This window comes from Octopus sinensis, linkage group LG12 (genome assembly GCF_006345805.1).
Source record: "Octopus sinensis linkage group LG12, ASM634580v1, whole genome shotgun sequence".
NCBI lineage: Eukaryota > Metazoa > Mollusca > Cephalopoda > Octopoda > Octopodidae > Octopus > Octopus sinensis.
The window spans coordinates 72,306,796-72,323,978 of NC_043008.1; positions in this window are offsets into that span (position 1 = coordinate 72,306,796).

Here is a 17,183-nt window from a genome sequence, read left to right on the forward strand (position 1 = left end):
TAGTTGTGGTGTAGATTCAACTGAAGTAGATATATGATTCAGAAGTGAGTGATTTAACAAATGAAATCTTTCAGTTTTTTTCTCTGTCTGCGAGATATCTCATCTTTAATGTAAATAGAGTCATCGTCAAGAGCAGAGATTTGGCTGCTATCTTTAGCTGATTATCTGACTACATAGTAGCTCCTGTGAACCCATTAATGTAACAACCACACTGCATAACATTCTAATTCCCTGTAAAATCAAGTAGCCTAATATTTAGGGTGGTCTCATCATTATTATACAATTGTACAAATACTGGATCAAGTGGTACGATGTGTCTGTGAGCAAGGCATTTCATTTCTTTTTGTTCCGATCTACTTAGATAAATGACTAACAAGTAGATGCTATTGTAAGTCTTTCTTACTGCCATCAGCTGTCATATCCTGTATGTTTTGTTGGGTCAAAAAGGTCAGGTTCGAGTGACCTAGAGTGTTTCGGTGTCTGCTCTCAAATCCATAGACACCTAAAACAACTAAGGAGAGCGCGGTACATGTTACAAAACTATGCTCGCTAGTGAGTAACGGCTAACAGTACTACACCATACTAGCAACATTGAGCTTAGGTCATACAACAGAGCATATATTAATAACATATCAACGATCTTCCCTTGAGCATAATATCAAAGGAAATAATGAAAATGGTTTTACTAACCTCGCAGGGTTGAACTAAAATCCTCGCACAAGATCAGTGTAACCTTGATGAAGGATCACAGATTTTTCTCTCCCAAACCAACTACAATGAACGGGAGCTGGCTACAGAGGAAGGGAAAGGATAAATTTCCTTAAAACCATTAAATCCCTCTATTGTATAAACCCTCGAGCTTTCCATGTATTAACTCTTTCACTGATCTGGGATCCGGATATGGCTCTCAGACGTTTCTTTTGATATGTTTTAGAGCCATATGAGGTTCTCACATCATCATTCACATAAAGGGATCTAACACTGGTGAGCGAATTGTTCATAATCTGCTGTGATTATTAAAAGTATGAAATATGATGTGATTCGTATTTGAAATACGGCAGGTTTCATGTATGAAATAAGAGAGGTTTCATGTAAGACATGTTTCAAAGTGAGAGCCTCAAAACGTGGAGAAGTCAATAAAGTTGGGGCAGGAATAATCATTTGTATAATGCTGACTAAAAGTGAAAATATATATTTGCAACGGAAACTATTTATCCATTAGCAAATGAACATAGAAGTTAATAAATAAACATGAAAACTCTATAAAGTATATAAATACTGAAAATGCGGAAATAAAATATGGCAAAGCAATTTGATGCATTTGACGGTCAAGTAATTTGATGCAAATTGATAATATCTATTGATTATGCTGAAATATATAGATTTAAAGTATGAAACGCGTATGAGGTTTTCAAACGCTTGACTAATAAAAATTCCTCACGCGTTTTAAGAGAGCCGTGTCTCTCAGGCTTCTATCATTCATAGATGCTTCCTTTACATAGAAAGAAACGAACAAAAGGAAATGCTCGTATTACTTACAGAGCTTAACAAAATAGGACAAACGTGAAGAGAAAAGCTTTCCAATTCATCTTCTACAGTGAAAGAGTTAAGAAACACATTGTGATATCTACGAGAAAGAATCCAGTGAGCTGGCAGAATCATCAGCACGCTGGGCAAAATGCTTAGCGGTATCTCGTCTGTTTTTACGTTCTGAGTTAAAATGCCACCGTGGTCGACTCTGCTTTTCATCCTCTCAGGGTCGACAAAATAAGTACCAGTTGAGCACTGGGGTCAATGCAATCAACTTACCTCCCCCCCTCTAACCTGCTGGTGTTGTGCTAAGATCTCAGAGTTTAACCACTGAAACAACTCGCCATCAATTTAATTAAAAATAGATTCACTATTCAACAATAAATATTGAAGAGAGAAGTACTTATTTCACCTCAAATTAGTTTAATTCTTGCTGTTACAATATTAATAATAACACTCATAATTATTCCTCTTGATTTTAACAAAGAGAAATTTGTAATCAAACAAAAGTTTACTTAAAATATACAGCAACAGACATAACGGCTAGAATTGTTTGAGAAAATGTTCAAGCACTTGAAAAGACAAGTTTAAAAAGAAAGCAAATCAAATTCTAATTACACACACACACACGCATACACATACATAATACTTCCACATATATGTATGTATGTATGTGTGTGTATCTATATATATATGGATATATAGATAGAAAGATAGATATAGATAGATACGTACATATATATTTATATATAAGTTTGCGTATGTGAGTGTGTCATGTATAAACATATACACTCATATATGTATGAAAGTATATAGCATTAACATTTGTATATGGCTGTGTGTATGCACGTATACGTATATATATATATATATATATATATATATATATATATATAATATATATATATATATATATATATATATACATATATATATATGAGTGTGTGTGTATTTGTGCGTATGTATATTGTGCATATAGAGAATTGAGTGAGAAGAAAGCAAAAGAGAGTAAGATCTATACACATATGTACATACTACCTACACATATATGAATACATGCATGCATGCATGCATACATACATACATACATACATACATACATACATACATACATACATACATACATACATACATACATACATACATACATACATACATACATACATACATACATACATACATACATACATACAGATAAAACAAATCTTCACATTTTGAAACTTAGAAATGTTCAAAGATGCACTTAGATAAAAACATAAATTGAAGTGAAATATGATGAGTGGAGATTTCAGAGGAAGACGTTTATTATAACAGCAAAAATGAAGTCCTAAATATGCAAAATGGCAAATGGTTGTGGTTCCAAGCTGTTTATTAAAACCGGATCAGTTACTGCTATGCTGAGGCTTAAAAACAATGATTATACTATCTTGTATACAACATCTCTCAAAGTCTTCCACATTTTCAATTCCATTCTCTAAACAACGTATACATTGTCTTCAAAAGAAAACCTAATCTATATCATTGGATGCAAACTAAACCCCTGGTGTTACTTCGTAGTTTTCCTTCCTTTCGAGGAATATCTAAAAATAGACTAAAGTTCTCTCTCACTTTCAACACCTGGCTGTAGACTCTACTAAGTTCGTCTGCCATTCGACAGTTTTGTTTTACTCCTGCAGGGTGTCCAACAAGAATCCATCTCCTTATCAAGCAACTCTAGATTGTTACTAGTTTAGTCGCTGATTGCTTGACCATGTGATAAGATGTACTGAATTACATGCTTGCAGTAGCACTAAGAGTGACCTGGCACTGTGTATGTGTGTGTGTGTGTGTGTGTGTGTGTGTGTGTGTGTGTGTGTGTATGTGTGTGTTATTAAGAAAAGACAACACATATATCTCATTGAAGGTCCTTCAAGACCGGTGTGATTGTGGAGGCGCGTGGCTTAGTGGTTAGGGTGTCAGAACAAAGATTGTAAGATTGTGGTTTCGATTCCTGGACAGGGCGACGCGTTGTGTTCTTGAGCAAAACACTTCATTTCATGTTGCTCCTGTCCACTCAGCTGGCAAAAATGAGTAACGCTGCGATGGACTGGCATCCCATCCAGCTGGGAAACACATACGCCATAGAAACCGGGTCCATGAGCCTGGCTAGGCTTTAAAAGGGCGCATTTATTATTAGTGGAGGCACATGGCCTAGAGGTTAGAGCAGTGGACTCGCGGTCAAGGACCGCGGGTTCGAATCTCAGACTGGGTGATGTGTGCTTATGAGCGAAACACCTAAGCTCCACGCCGCTCCGGCAGAAGGTACTGGCGAAATTCTGCTGACTTTTTCGCCACAACTTTATCTCACTCTTTCCTCCTGCATTTAGCAGCTCACCTGCGACGGACCGGCGTCCCGTCAATGTGGGGAACCTTTACGCCAAGGAAACCGAGAAACCGGCCCTTATGAGACAGGCATGGCTCGAGAAGGAACAAACAAGATTGGTATGATTGTGAATCCAGAAATCTGGTGCATGTAACAGAGTGGACTTTTTGAGGTAAACAGTCTGTGAGTTAAGTACCGTTCAAACGGGTGACTGGTTAAATCTACTACCCACTAACAGCAATCCCCGTCCTTATCCACCTTTACTGACAGCTAAAAGAAATACAATAACATGAATTCACAATAATCTGGCTAAACTGCTTTCAAAAGATGCTGACAATCTTAGAATATTCATTCTCGCGAAATTATTCTGTCCAAGGAAATCAGAAAATGGCTTAAGATGAGCTTCATAAATATGCACAGAAATATAAATAAATATTGAATCAAAAATTTTACATTTATTTTATTTGCTGTGAAACATTTTTTTTTTAGTCAAATTACTGAACTAATTTACATAATTATTCTAAATAGATTATTTTTCTAATCAGTAACGTTATTCATTGTCTATTACAAGACTTGGGGGTATACATTATTCTTAGTTCTACTGCAAGATACTGAAAGAACAAATGAAAAAAACAACGCAAATTTTAAAGACATTCTGTTTGAAAAATGTGCTTCCGTTCAAAATTTCAATTATCTAGAGTACAATTCTCATTTACAACTTTGAACATAGATACATAGATTGTTCAGTATCTTTTTAATTGTTTCTGTCCGTATACTACGGACATGCTGAGGCACAGCCTTGGAGAAGTTTTAGTCAAATGAATTGATCTCAACACTTATTTATTTTAAGCGTGGTACTTATACTATCGTTCTCTTTTGTCGAACCGCTAGATTACGGGAACGTAAACACCAAGACCGGTTGTGAAGTATGGTGGACAAGCACAGGCACAAAGACATATACACACATTAATATATATATATACACACATATATACATACACACACACATATATATATATATATATATATATATATATATATATATATATATATATATATATATACATACATACATACATATACATATATATGTTTATATTCATATACGACGAGCTTCTTTCAGTTTACGTCTGCCTGAAGCTATGGTAGAAAACACTTGCTCAATGTACCACGCAGTGGAACTGAACCCGGAACCATATGGTTGGGAGGGAAGCATCTTACCACACAATCCCAGTTCGTTGCTCACACACCCTTTTCTTTGAATGTCCCTCTGACGAAGCTAGGGGTGGGGAGAAACAGGTACTTAATCTTAAATTTCCATTTGTTTAGCACAAGAGATGATGGTTTACAGACATCTGTTTTTCACATATTTATATTTAGTTTGGTTCAATTATGTCTACTGGTGTTTCGTATTAGGTTATTTAAAATTCAATATAATTTATTTAATTGTAGTTATCAGGAGAGAAAAAGTAGATTTTGACCTGAAAACTTTTATATGGTGGCGGCAGCTATTATGTCTTGGCAAACCATTAATCATTGTCTGTTTGTATTTACAGGAAGAATAAGGCTGAATTCAAAGTGATTGTTACTAATGCTGACAATGCAATGTGAGCGCGAACGTTTGTTTTTGTGAATGTTTATGTCTATCATTCTTTCTAGCTTACTAACTATCGTTCTTTCCCCCTAAATAACTAAGTACTTATCTTTCAATGTATGTATGTATGTATGTGCGTAAATATAAATATATATTGCTTTTCGGAATACATATTTATATCTACTCATATACACACACAAACATATATTTGCATATACGTATATATACGTATATGTGTATGTAAATATATATATATAAACATGTATATATATACATATATATATATATATGTGTATGTATGTATATACATATATATATACACATATATATGTATATGTATGTATGTTATATATATATATATATATGTATATATATATATACATATATATATATATACATATCTCACTCTCCTCACTCTCACCTTTCCTCTTCTCCCTCCCCCACCTTCTTCCCTCCCCCTCTCTCTCCCCCTCTCACCCTCACCCTCATCTCATCTCTCCCCCTCTCACCCTCACCCTCATCTCATCTCTCCTCCCTCATCCCTCATTCCCTCTCCCCCTCATCTCCTCCCCCTCCTCCACTCTCCCCCTCATCTCTCTCTACACTACACCATACGACATTACACATCACATCATACATACACACGTCCAGACCTTTCCTACGCACTCATACACACACGCACCCTTATGTTGGGGCGAAGTCATTTGACCCTGTTATCTCCCCTATTTTCGCTCTTGCGTCTCACGTTTGATCTCTGACTTCTGGCCAGAATCAGATCGCCATGTTGAATTGCTAGCTTCTGCAAGCATTTTTTTTCTCTCCTTGTTTCTCTCCGTGTTTCTTTTCTGTGTATCTTTCTGTTGAAGAGCGTAGGCTCGAAACGTAAAAGACTTGTTTTATCTATATTCCTGAGCGCTATACTAATACAATTGTTTTTTTGTATTCCACCTGCCTTCGTCTCTTGTTTATTTTCATAAAGCTTCCCGTTATATATATATATATATATATATATATATATATATATATATACAAACATACATATAGTAAGGCGGCGAGCTGGCAGAAACGTTAGCACACCGGGCGAAATGCGTAGCCGTATTTCGTCTGCCGCTCCGTTCTGAGTTCCAATTCTGTTGAGGTCAACTTTGCCTTTCATCCTTTCGGGGTCAATAAATTAAGTACCAGTTAATCCGTTTGTATGTCCTTGTTTGTCCCCTCTGTGTTTAGCCCCTTGTGGGTAGTAAAGACATATATACATGTATATACATATATTACAGATATATATATAGAGAGATAGATACATATGTATATATATATATATATATAATATATATATATATTATATATATATATATATAATATATATATATATACCTACATACATACATAGTTACATTCATTCATACATACACATATTGATATCTAGTACTGGTGCGAAGGAAATTGATTTGATATAATTGTATCCTCGTGTCCAATAGGGACACTCTGCATTCACTATAGTGTTTGATAGTGTTTTTCTGTCCATGACAAACTGGAGTGAAAAGCCTTTTATAGATTCAAATACCTCGGTAAGATATTTAAACAGGTAACAAAACTGTTTACTCTGTCACCGCTTCGTACATCCAGTCACGAATACATACGTACATACATATCTTGTGTGTATATATATGTATATGTGTGTGTGTGTGTATCTATGTAAATGTATGCATGTATTTATGTAAGTATATATATATATATATACTTACACACACACACATATATATATATATATATATATATATAATGTGCATATACACATAGATATACATACGTTTAAGGCGCTGTAATTAATATTGAATGAGATATAGTTACGTACAGTCATATTTAGTTCCAGTACATTTGGACATGAAAAGGCAATACGCTGCACAAGTTGTCACGGGAGAAAAATTTCCCCTATATGCAATATCTGTTTTACCACACCATTAAACCAAGGATGATGTCACCGGACTGCATAAAACATGCATTTCTGCATCCTTACGCTTCATCAGCTATGTATACTGAACCTTCGTTCATGGCTTCTAAGAGCTGCTCACTCTTATATCAGAATAGCAAATGTTTATATTTGCTGACGTACGAAAAGCTTTGTCGGGCTGAAATAAATCAATAAAACTCGCACTAAGCTACTTTCATTAGAATATATTCACGTGCAATCATATTTACCGTGTTCAATGACATTCGGACAGAAAAAGACAAAACGCTGCACAAGTTATCTCAAAATACGGATGCGTCCTACGGTCCTAATGAGTTCTTCTCTGGCGAGATATTTTAACCCGTGAAAAGCTTTTCCTGCAGTTTTTTTACGGTGACAAAATTCTCTATGTATGCGTATATATATATATATATATATATATATATATATATATATATATATATATATATGTATATATATATATATGCCAGTTGGTCAACACCGACCCACAGTATAGTTTCGAACTCAAATCATGGAGGAAGACAACACTACGCGGAAAAAATGCGTGTTGTTCTGCAAATGAACTATCAATGTTCTATCGAGAGACTACATGTGAACCACTAAAGTTCTTCTACTTGTTTATTAAAGCAGTAAATAATGAATGGAAAATATAATTAGTAGCATACAATGGTAATGAATAAGCCAGCTCTTCGGGAAACAATATGTCACCTTGAGATAAAAGACAACAACATCAATGTAAGAACAACGAGAATAGCTGCAACAACAGCAACAATAATAATAACATTAACAATTACTACAATAAAGAAGAATGCAACAATAATAAACACATTGATTACAATAATAACATCTACAACATAAATCGACTTATATTCTTATATTGATCAAATGATATTTACAAATTTTTGGAAGATATAATATAAAACTTATTTATATATGTGTGTGTTTGCGTGTGGGTGCGTATATTTGTCTGTAAATGTATGTGCATAGAGAGAGAGAGAAAGAGAGATACATATACATATATGTACTTATTTATATATGTGTGTGCAAGCGTGTATATTTGTATATAAACGTGTACGTATATACACGTATAAGTATACATATACACGTGCACATACACATACTCATAAATGCACGCAGATATGTGTGTACGTGTGTGCGTGTGTATGAGTGCGTGTGTATGCACACATTCACCTACATGGTTCTCTGAAATATTTGCCTGGGTATGTAAGAGGTGGTGGTGGTGGTGGCGTTGGTGGTTGTGGTGGTGGTGGTGGGAGTCAACAAAAAATTATTTTTAGCATAATTGCCTGTAGTTTAACATTTGATAGATCAATACTCCTACAGTAACAATAACAACAGCGGCAACAACAATATTACCAAAACCACCGCAACCACCACCATCATTAACATCACCACCATCAACAAAAACAACCTTACCTCCACCGCCACTATTTCTACCACTATAAAATCAACAACAGAACCACCACCGTCACCACCACCATTAAAAAATAAGACCATCACGATCCTCATCCCAACCATCACCAGTAACACGAGGACCACCACCACGACCATGAAGGAAGAAGAAGAAGAAGAAGAAGAAGAAGAAGAAGAAGAAGAAGAACAACAACAACAACAACAACAACAACAACAACAACAACAACAACCACCATCACCGCTCCCATCACCAAGAACAACAGTCTCAACACCATCATCATCATCTTCATCACCAATACTGGCAACATTAGCTGCATCACCGCCATCCATACCGATACCATTATCACCAACAGCAATCACAACAACAACAAAAAATAGCTCGTTATCATTATTTACTAAATAACTTTTCAATCCATTTTTCTCTTTTGCATTCTTGTTCGGTGATTCTAGCAATCTGTATTGATAGAGAATTAAATATTCACATCTAACTTAAACAAATTCTTAGAAATAAGCAAAAGAAAAAACGAAAAGTATTTCATACAACAACGACAAAAGCAAAAATGAAGATAATAATATCACTACTACGAAGAGTAATAAGAGTGAGGATAGCAATAAGAATTAATTAATAAATAAATATAGAAATTTAGTTAACATTTGAAATATAATTAAATCAATATATTGTTGAATAATTATTTTTAGATTCATATTTCTAGCAAAATCTCTCTCTGTCACTCTTTCTCACCCCCTCTCTCTCTCTCATTCACTTTTTCCTTTGCTTAGACTTTCCCTCCTCCTCTCTAAATTTTACTCTCTCTTACTCCTATTTATGATCTCCCTCCCTCTCTCTCTCTTTCTCTCTTCTCTGCTTACTCTCCCCCTCGCTCTCATTCTTTTGCATACTCCCTGCTTTCTTTTGCTAACTTTCCACCTCCATCTCTGTCTGTCTGTATGTGGGTCTCTTTCGTAGTCTCTCTTTCTCGTTTCCTTACTCTCTAATATGTTTTGCTTGCTCTCCCTTCTTTTCTCATTTGTGCTTTTGCTCTCTTCATCCTGCTCTCTTTCTTTTGTTTTCTCTTTCATTCTCTCTCTCATTTTTTCTTATTTCTAAATTTTTTCCTTTTGTATTCTGTTTTTACCTGACAGTATGTTTCTCTCTCTCCTTTCCTCTTTCTCCTTTTCTCCCTCCTCTCCCTCTTTCTATCTCTTCTTCTCTCACTATCTAGCACTTTCTACATAGATATCATTGCCTCACTTTATACTATTTCTTACTATTTTCCCCCACTCTACTTCTCTCATAACTCTACCACACTATCATTTTATCTTTCTCCCTCTCTGTCTATCTATCTATTTTCTCTTTCTCTTTCTTTGCCTCCTTCATGTCCTATCTTAATCTCATCCTCTATTTCTTTCACTATATTTCTCTCCCTCACTATTACATATGCACGCACACATACACACACAGTTTCTCTCTCTCTCTTTCTCTCTCTCGCCCTTTCTATCTCTTACTTTGATTTACTCTCTCCTATTTTCACTCCCTCTTCGTTCGTTTCTTTGCCTCCCTCTGATTCTCTCTTACTCTCTATCTCTTACAATGACTATCCCATTCTCTCATTCTTTCCTACATTCATGCTCCATTTTCACCCCTGGCGCGTGCACACACACACACACAAACACACGCAAAAACACACAAACACAGGCACACGCACGCTTACACTCACTCCCTTTCAACCTGACACACTCCACACACCCCTTAGTTACACCCCATAATCTATGATACACTCAAACTCTGTCACATATTCACACCTCCTTTCATTCTCCCAACAATCTGCACACATACACACACAAACGCACACATACCTCTGTCATTATCTATACCCTTCGATACACAGTCTCTGTTACACCAGACCATTCTTAAAGACTATCCCCCACCGCAAAAATCAGAGTTCTTTCTCAAGACATTTATTTCTCCATCACAATTATATCGATTTATCAAATACACAATTGAATTTTTCAAACATAAAATTACCATTCTCTTAGAAATAATTATTACGAAGAAATACCGTAAACAATATTATATTCTTTTACAATTACTGGGAAGGGGAGAGCGATAATGTCTTGTAACACGAGCACCAAACCAGATGACTCACAGTTCGGTATATATATATATATAGTTTCAACGTTTCAGTCTGAAGAAGTATTTATATATATAAGTGTATATATGGAGAAGCTAGATAATTAAATACCAGTGGCATAATAAGGAAGACCAGAGTCACTGTATAGTTTTTTATATTGCAACTGTTTGTAGTTTCTCTACAGAAATGATGTTCGGAATATGTGTTGACGCTTCTGTTTCATTCTTCATCAATGAAATAAATAAAAAAAAATATAGGTTGGGGTGGATAAAGTAAACCCTAGAAATACAGTAATTTGAATCAAGCATCGCATGAGAAACATCGTATTACAGTGTGTGTGACTGTATCTGTCCTTGTAAATAGTTTCTGACTTGAAATAGTAACAGAGTTCAAGGTCGACTTTCAAGGATTCCGATTTTCAGAGTGATGAAGGAATAGAGATATTAATTATGGAACATGTGGCTGTTATACATGTGGGAAGGAGTAATGAACTAAGTATAATTTCACTTATAATTGCGATTATTGAAGTATCTTGCTTGTTGTTATTATTGTCCATTATAAATAGAGTAACAAGTGTCTGCAGAGTTGAAGAATATTAACATGGTGAATAAAGAATTTCAGTAATTGACCAGTTAATAATATTGAAACTGTAAGTCATGACCAGTATGGCTAAAGCATTGATCGCTTCGATCCTGTTTCTTGCATTGCTATTATTATTATTATTATTATATTATTATTATTATTATTATTGCTTTCTATAGGGAGTTAAGGGAGGGAAAGAGCGATGTCGCACACGGAGAGGCGCTAGGCGTCGACGAAGTAGAACTGACCAGTCTTTTCTGGATGAATTTCGAGCCGCGGACGATAGATAACTTCCAGAATTCCCTAGCTTGACAGTGCTGCCTTGGGGCACTGCCAGTTCGAGATAAACTCTATAGGCATGGAAGTACTGTCAGACGGCCCTGCCCGAGATGCACACAGAGTGAGGAAGCCATGCAGCACGCGCTCGTCCAGTGTCCGTGCTTATTGAATTATGATGAACAGCTGTTATCACAAGTAGGACGGATTAAGCTATCGGCCGAGTCCATAGTGAAGGTCGATCAGCCGCCTACCACTGGTCAGGAAAGGCAGGCACTTTTCTTCTGTCTGATAGCAGTAGCGAAAAAGGTTGAATGGTGGATCAGGTTGAAAGGACTGAAGACAGACACTTTTCTCTTCGGCCAATCTTTCATCAACTTTTTCAAATTTCACTGGGAAAGGAAGCTGAGGGTGAAGAGAGAAGTGCTGCCCTACTACCCCCACCTCCAGTACATTTGCTAAAAGGTGGGTAAATGTAGCAAAAATGGCCATTGTGAGTGGACCTACTCTGACAATGAGCTTGTAGGCTAGTGAATTTCAAAAGGAGGTGGGTGCCCTCAAACCGTCGGGTGGTTCAGGATTGGTGTGGTACCTGAGCCAAACCTAGGTGGTTACCCCTACTGGGAAACTTTCATTGTTATATTCTTCTTGTTTGATATTATTGTTATTATTTTGTGTTCTTGTTGTTTTGTGTATAACCCCCGCTATCCACGTCTACTGCATTGTTTTCTCTGTCAGCCTTGGTGGCCAATAAATGAAATTATTATTATTATTATTATTATTATTATTATTATTATTATTATTATTATTTATATATGTTTGGTTTTTACTTTGTACAAGTTGACTTCAAGTCTCAGGAGACAAGTCAAATGTTCAAGTGGGTATTATGACTAAAATACCATACTTTTGGTTTGGCACAGTGTATTGTTCTAGAGCGTATCAAGTCAAAACATTATAAAATTAAAGGTTTGTTTTAAAAGTAATTTGATGATAAGGCGATAATGTGATGTTAAGATAATAGTAAAACATGTTTGCTATCATGTATATATAAAAGTAGTTTTGATAATAGTCACATTAAAATATTTGGGGAATTACATAAATAATGTTTTTCTTAAGAGATGAGAAGTCCCCAATAGCACTCTTTTTAAAAAATTTCCTGGTATCTGAGATAAGGAACCTTTTACTAACATCCCTGGAGCGCGCCTATGACAACATGTATTATTCTAGTCTTCAGGTTCCACATTTTATCAATTTCTATTCCGAGATCTTTATATTGGCTCAGATTTTGGTATGTCTCGACAGATACATTTATGTCGATTGGGACAGTTATATGAATGACGTAGTATGATTTTTGTCTAAAATCTTTCAGTATAATGTCTGGCCTATTTGCAACTGTTGCAACCGTTGTTGAGTAAGGGTTTTATCAACATCACATTATTAGCTCTCTTTCGGTATTTGTCATTGAGAGCTACTACTACTACTACTACTACTACTACTACTACTACTACTACTACTATTATTATTATTATTTTTCATTCATTCATTCAATCATTCTGGCAAACATACCACCCTCGGGGTAATTTTCTGCTTGTTTATGTAAAATATGTATATTATTTCATTTTTTTCCCCAATATTAGATGACATTGCCCAGTGTATCATTTGCTAACTTTAAAAAAGAAAAAAGTGGAACTTATAAAATAAGGAAATATGTAAACGAGACTAAAAAGATTGCTGAAATAACTTGAAATATTTATAAGAAAGATTGAAATAAATAAAAGTGAAATAACTTTAAAACATTTAATAACTTCTAAACATTTATAAAAAAAAATCGAAGGTTATAAAAAAGTAAATATGTGGAAATATTTTGTTTTGTCTCCGGGCAGTTTTCTCTAAGTTTATATTACATATTATGTGTATGTATGTGTGTGTGCATGTGTGCGTGTGTGTGTATATATGTATATATACGCATACAGATGTTTATTGAAATATACAAATATACATACATACGTGGTGTATACATATACTGTCTATATATATATATATATATATATATATATATATATATATATATATATAAACTCTGGCTTGTATCCACTACTGTTCAGCTGTGCTTGCTACGACACGGCTCAGTGGTGATTGTAATAATACATTTTTCACACACACCCGTAGAAACTTACACACATGCATGAACACACATACGTATGCTGCTATACTTCCTTCGGTGGCATACTACCTATAAAACATCCAGTGGACTATCACCTGAAGAAGTGGCATTCTTCGAAAGCATGATTTTAGATGCTCTATAATCTTGCATATTGTTGCATGCCAAATTGTATTATTTTTAACAATATTCAGCTATGGAAACATATGTAGCAAAACCTATGATCGTTTCATGTATATATATATATATAATATACAACGTGGATATTTTAGTGGGGAAACACACGTGATGGACATACATAGAGCAAGAGTAAAGATGAAAAAACACATATTTGTTTTACAGGATTTAAGCGTATGTTAGAACCATGATAATAAAGATATATTATTTTGTACAAAATAAGGTTTTGGTCTTTCAACATAATTGAAATAAAGACCGGTTTCGCATTGCAACCACCTAATGCAACAATCAATGCTCAAGTCTACTGTCAGCAATTACAGCGTTTGAATCAAGCTTTGAAGAAAAAAGACCGCTTTAGTGAATCGAAAGAGGAGTGATGTTTCATCAGGACGATGCGCAGCCTCACATTGCAAAGATCACATCACAGAAGATCGAAGAGCTTGGTTGGGAAAAAATTCCTCAACCACCTTATTCTCCCGACCTAGCTCCCTCAGACTACCATTTGTTACGTAGTTTACAGAATCATTTGGGAGAAATAACTTTCGCAAGCCAGGAGAAGATCGAAACTGACATTTCAGAGTTCTTCGCTTTGAAACCAAAAGAGTTTTACATTGATGGGATTAAAAAGCTTGTAAATAGATGGAAGGAAGCCATAGATAATCAGTTAATGTACATTGATGATTAAATTTCAACTAAATATAAGATTTGATCACTTGTATTCTTTATTCAAAATTCGGACAGACAGAACTCAAGGGATGACCTGATATATATATATATTAAGAATGAAAATATGACAACAAAAGAATGAATAACACCTGGATATAACGTAAAGTAGAGGAATTTATCTATAAATATAATATGTGAGAATTAGTTCATTGTCATAATAAAACTCAGAGTTTCGGATGCCGGGGCTGCAGTCTGCTCCGGTATCTCGTCAGTTATTAAGACAAACGCAATGAAAAACACCGTTGAATAAAGGGAATTACTACAATAGGCCTGGGGAAAATAATACTTCGTACATACAATACGCATATGCACACATATATACACACGTACATGTATGCACACACACACACACACACACACACACACATGTATGTATATACATATATATGCATACTCACACACGCGTGTTCATATACATATATATATATGTCTACGTGTACACGCACATACACACGCATATATACCCATTCATGCATCACTACAATTACATAGACATCTCTACACGCACACACGCACACATACATACGCGGATATACAAAACGTAGTTTATACGCACATGCACATACATACGCGGATTGACGTATATACAAATAAAAACACACACGCAAAAAACATTAAGCGTAAAACATTCACATTCGTCGCAAAACGAATATACAAATGAGTTATATATGTATATACACAAATACACACTCCTCTCTGTCAAACACATCTATACCTGCAGATATATAAACGTATATACATACATATATGTATGAAGGAAGGAGACAAGTGCAACAGGTAGAGTTTTGCACTCGTATATATACAATCATTCGTACACATGTATATATGCACGCACATACACATTAGGTATATACCACACTGGTATCATTTACACAATTATAAAGGATGAAAAATAATGTACAGAAAAATATATAAAGCAATTAAATATATGTAAGAAGTATATAAGAAATGTTAAGACATATGAAAGGCTTGTACATGGACATAATATAAAAAGCAGGTTCTATCTGCGATCTTGGGTGGTGTAACAAAAACGTAGCAAATGTTTTGCCATATTTAGACATGACCCAAAAAGTTCAGTTCTTGAATTTAGACCTGTGGCGGGGTCTAAAGAACCTATCCAGATGAGTCAGCTTTCCATATTGCAAAGGCCGCACTTTCCACTGCCGTTGGTGTAAGGCTTACACATAGCCAAGATCTTCCAGTGAATCTTATAGCTGACACCTTTTTTCTTTTAAGGACCATATATAACTGGATAATTTGGTTGTTTTTCTTTTATCCCAGTGCATGAAAGTTAAGGTGTGATTGCAACGCGAAATTCAGAGTAACAGGTTTTGTTGAATTTTCTGCTGCTTTAAATAAAGTATATATATACATATACATACATGTGTGTGCGTACGTGTATATGTGTGCATATGCGCATTCTATGAACGAAGTATTACTTTACATGTCTATTGCAGTAATTTCCCTTTAGTCAACCGTTGTTTTTCATAGCGTTTGTCTTAATAACTGATGAGATGCGTGAGCAGACTTCAGCCCCGGCATCCGAAACTCTGAGTTTTATTATGACAACCAACTGTCACATATTATATATATATATATATATATATATATATAGATATATATATATATATATATATATATATATATATATATATATACACGCTTATGTATTCGTTTTGCAAAATTTTTGATGTTGTTGCATTTAGGCAATAAAAATACACGCACTGTATATTTGGCGTTCACTTGTTTCAGCTTTATTTTATATTAATTGTATTTTGGCCAGGATTCTTTCGTCACACTTCTGTGATCTTATCAGTGGTCCTTTGCTTTCTTCTATCTTTTTTGTGTGTCTCTCTTTTCTAATGATGTGCCATTTTGTATTCCTATTGTATGTGCCTTTTTTTTCGCATGCGTATATCCCTGTGTGTGTCTACATTAAGTAAGGGGATGTACCTGCATTATCAGTATCCCCTGTTTATACACGTTCGTTTAATTTACTTTTAATATTTTATTCATCTGTTTATATCTACTCACTTTTTCTTTTCTTTCATTTTTGCATTTAATTTAATTTATTTAGTTAATGTATATAGTTATTTAATTCCATTTATTTATCTGTGTATTGTATTATATTCGTATTATTATCAGTTTATGGGGATCTTATTCTGTCATAGTTTGGGGTGAGTTGGGGGTGTATGCTAGTGTTCCATTCTAGTTTCCTATTCAGTCTAGGTTTATCTTCT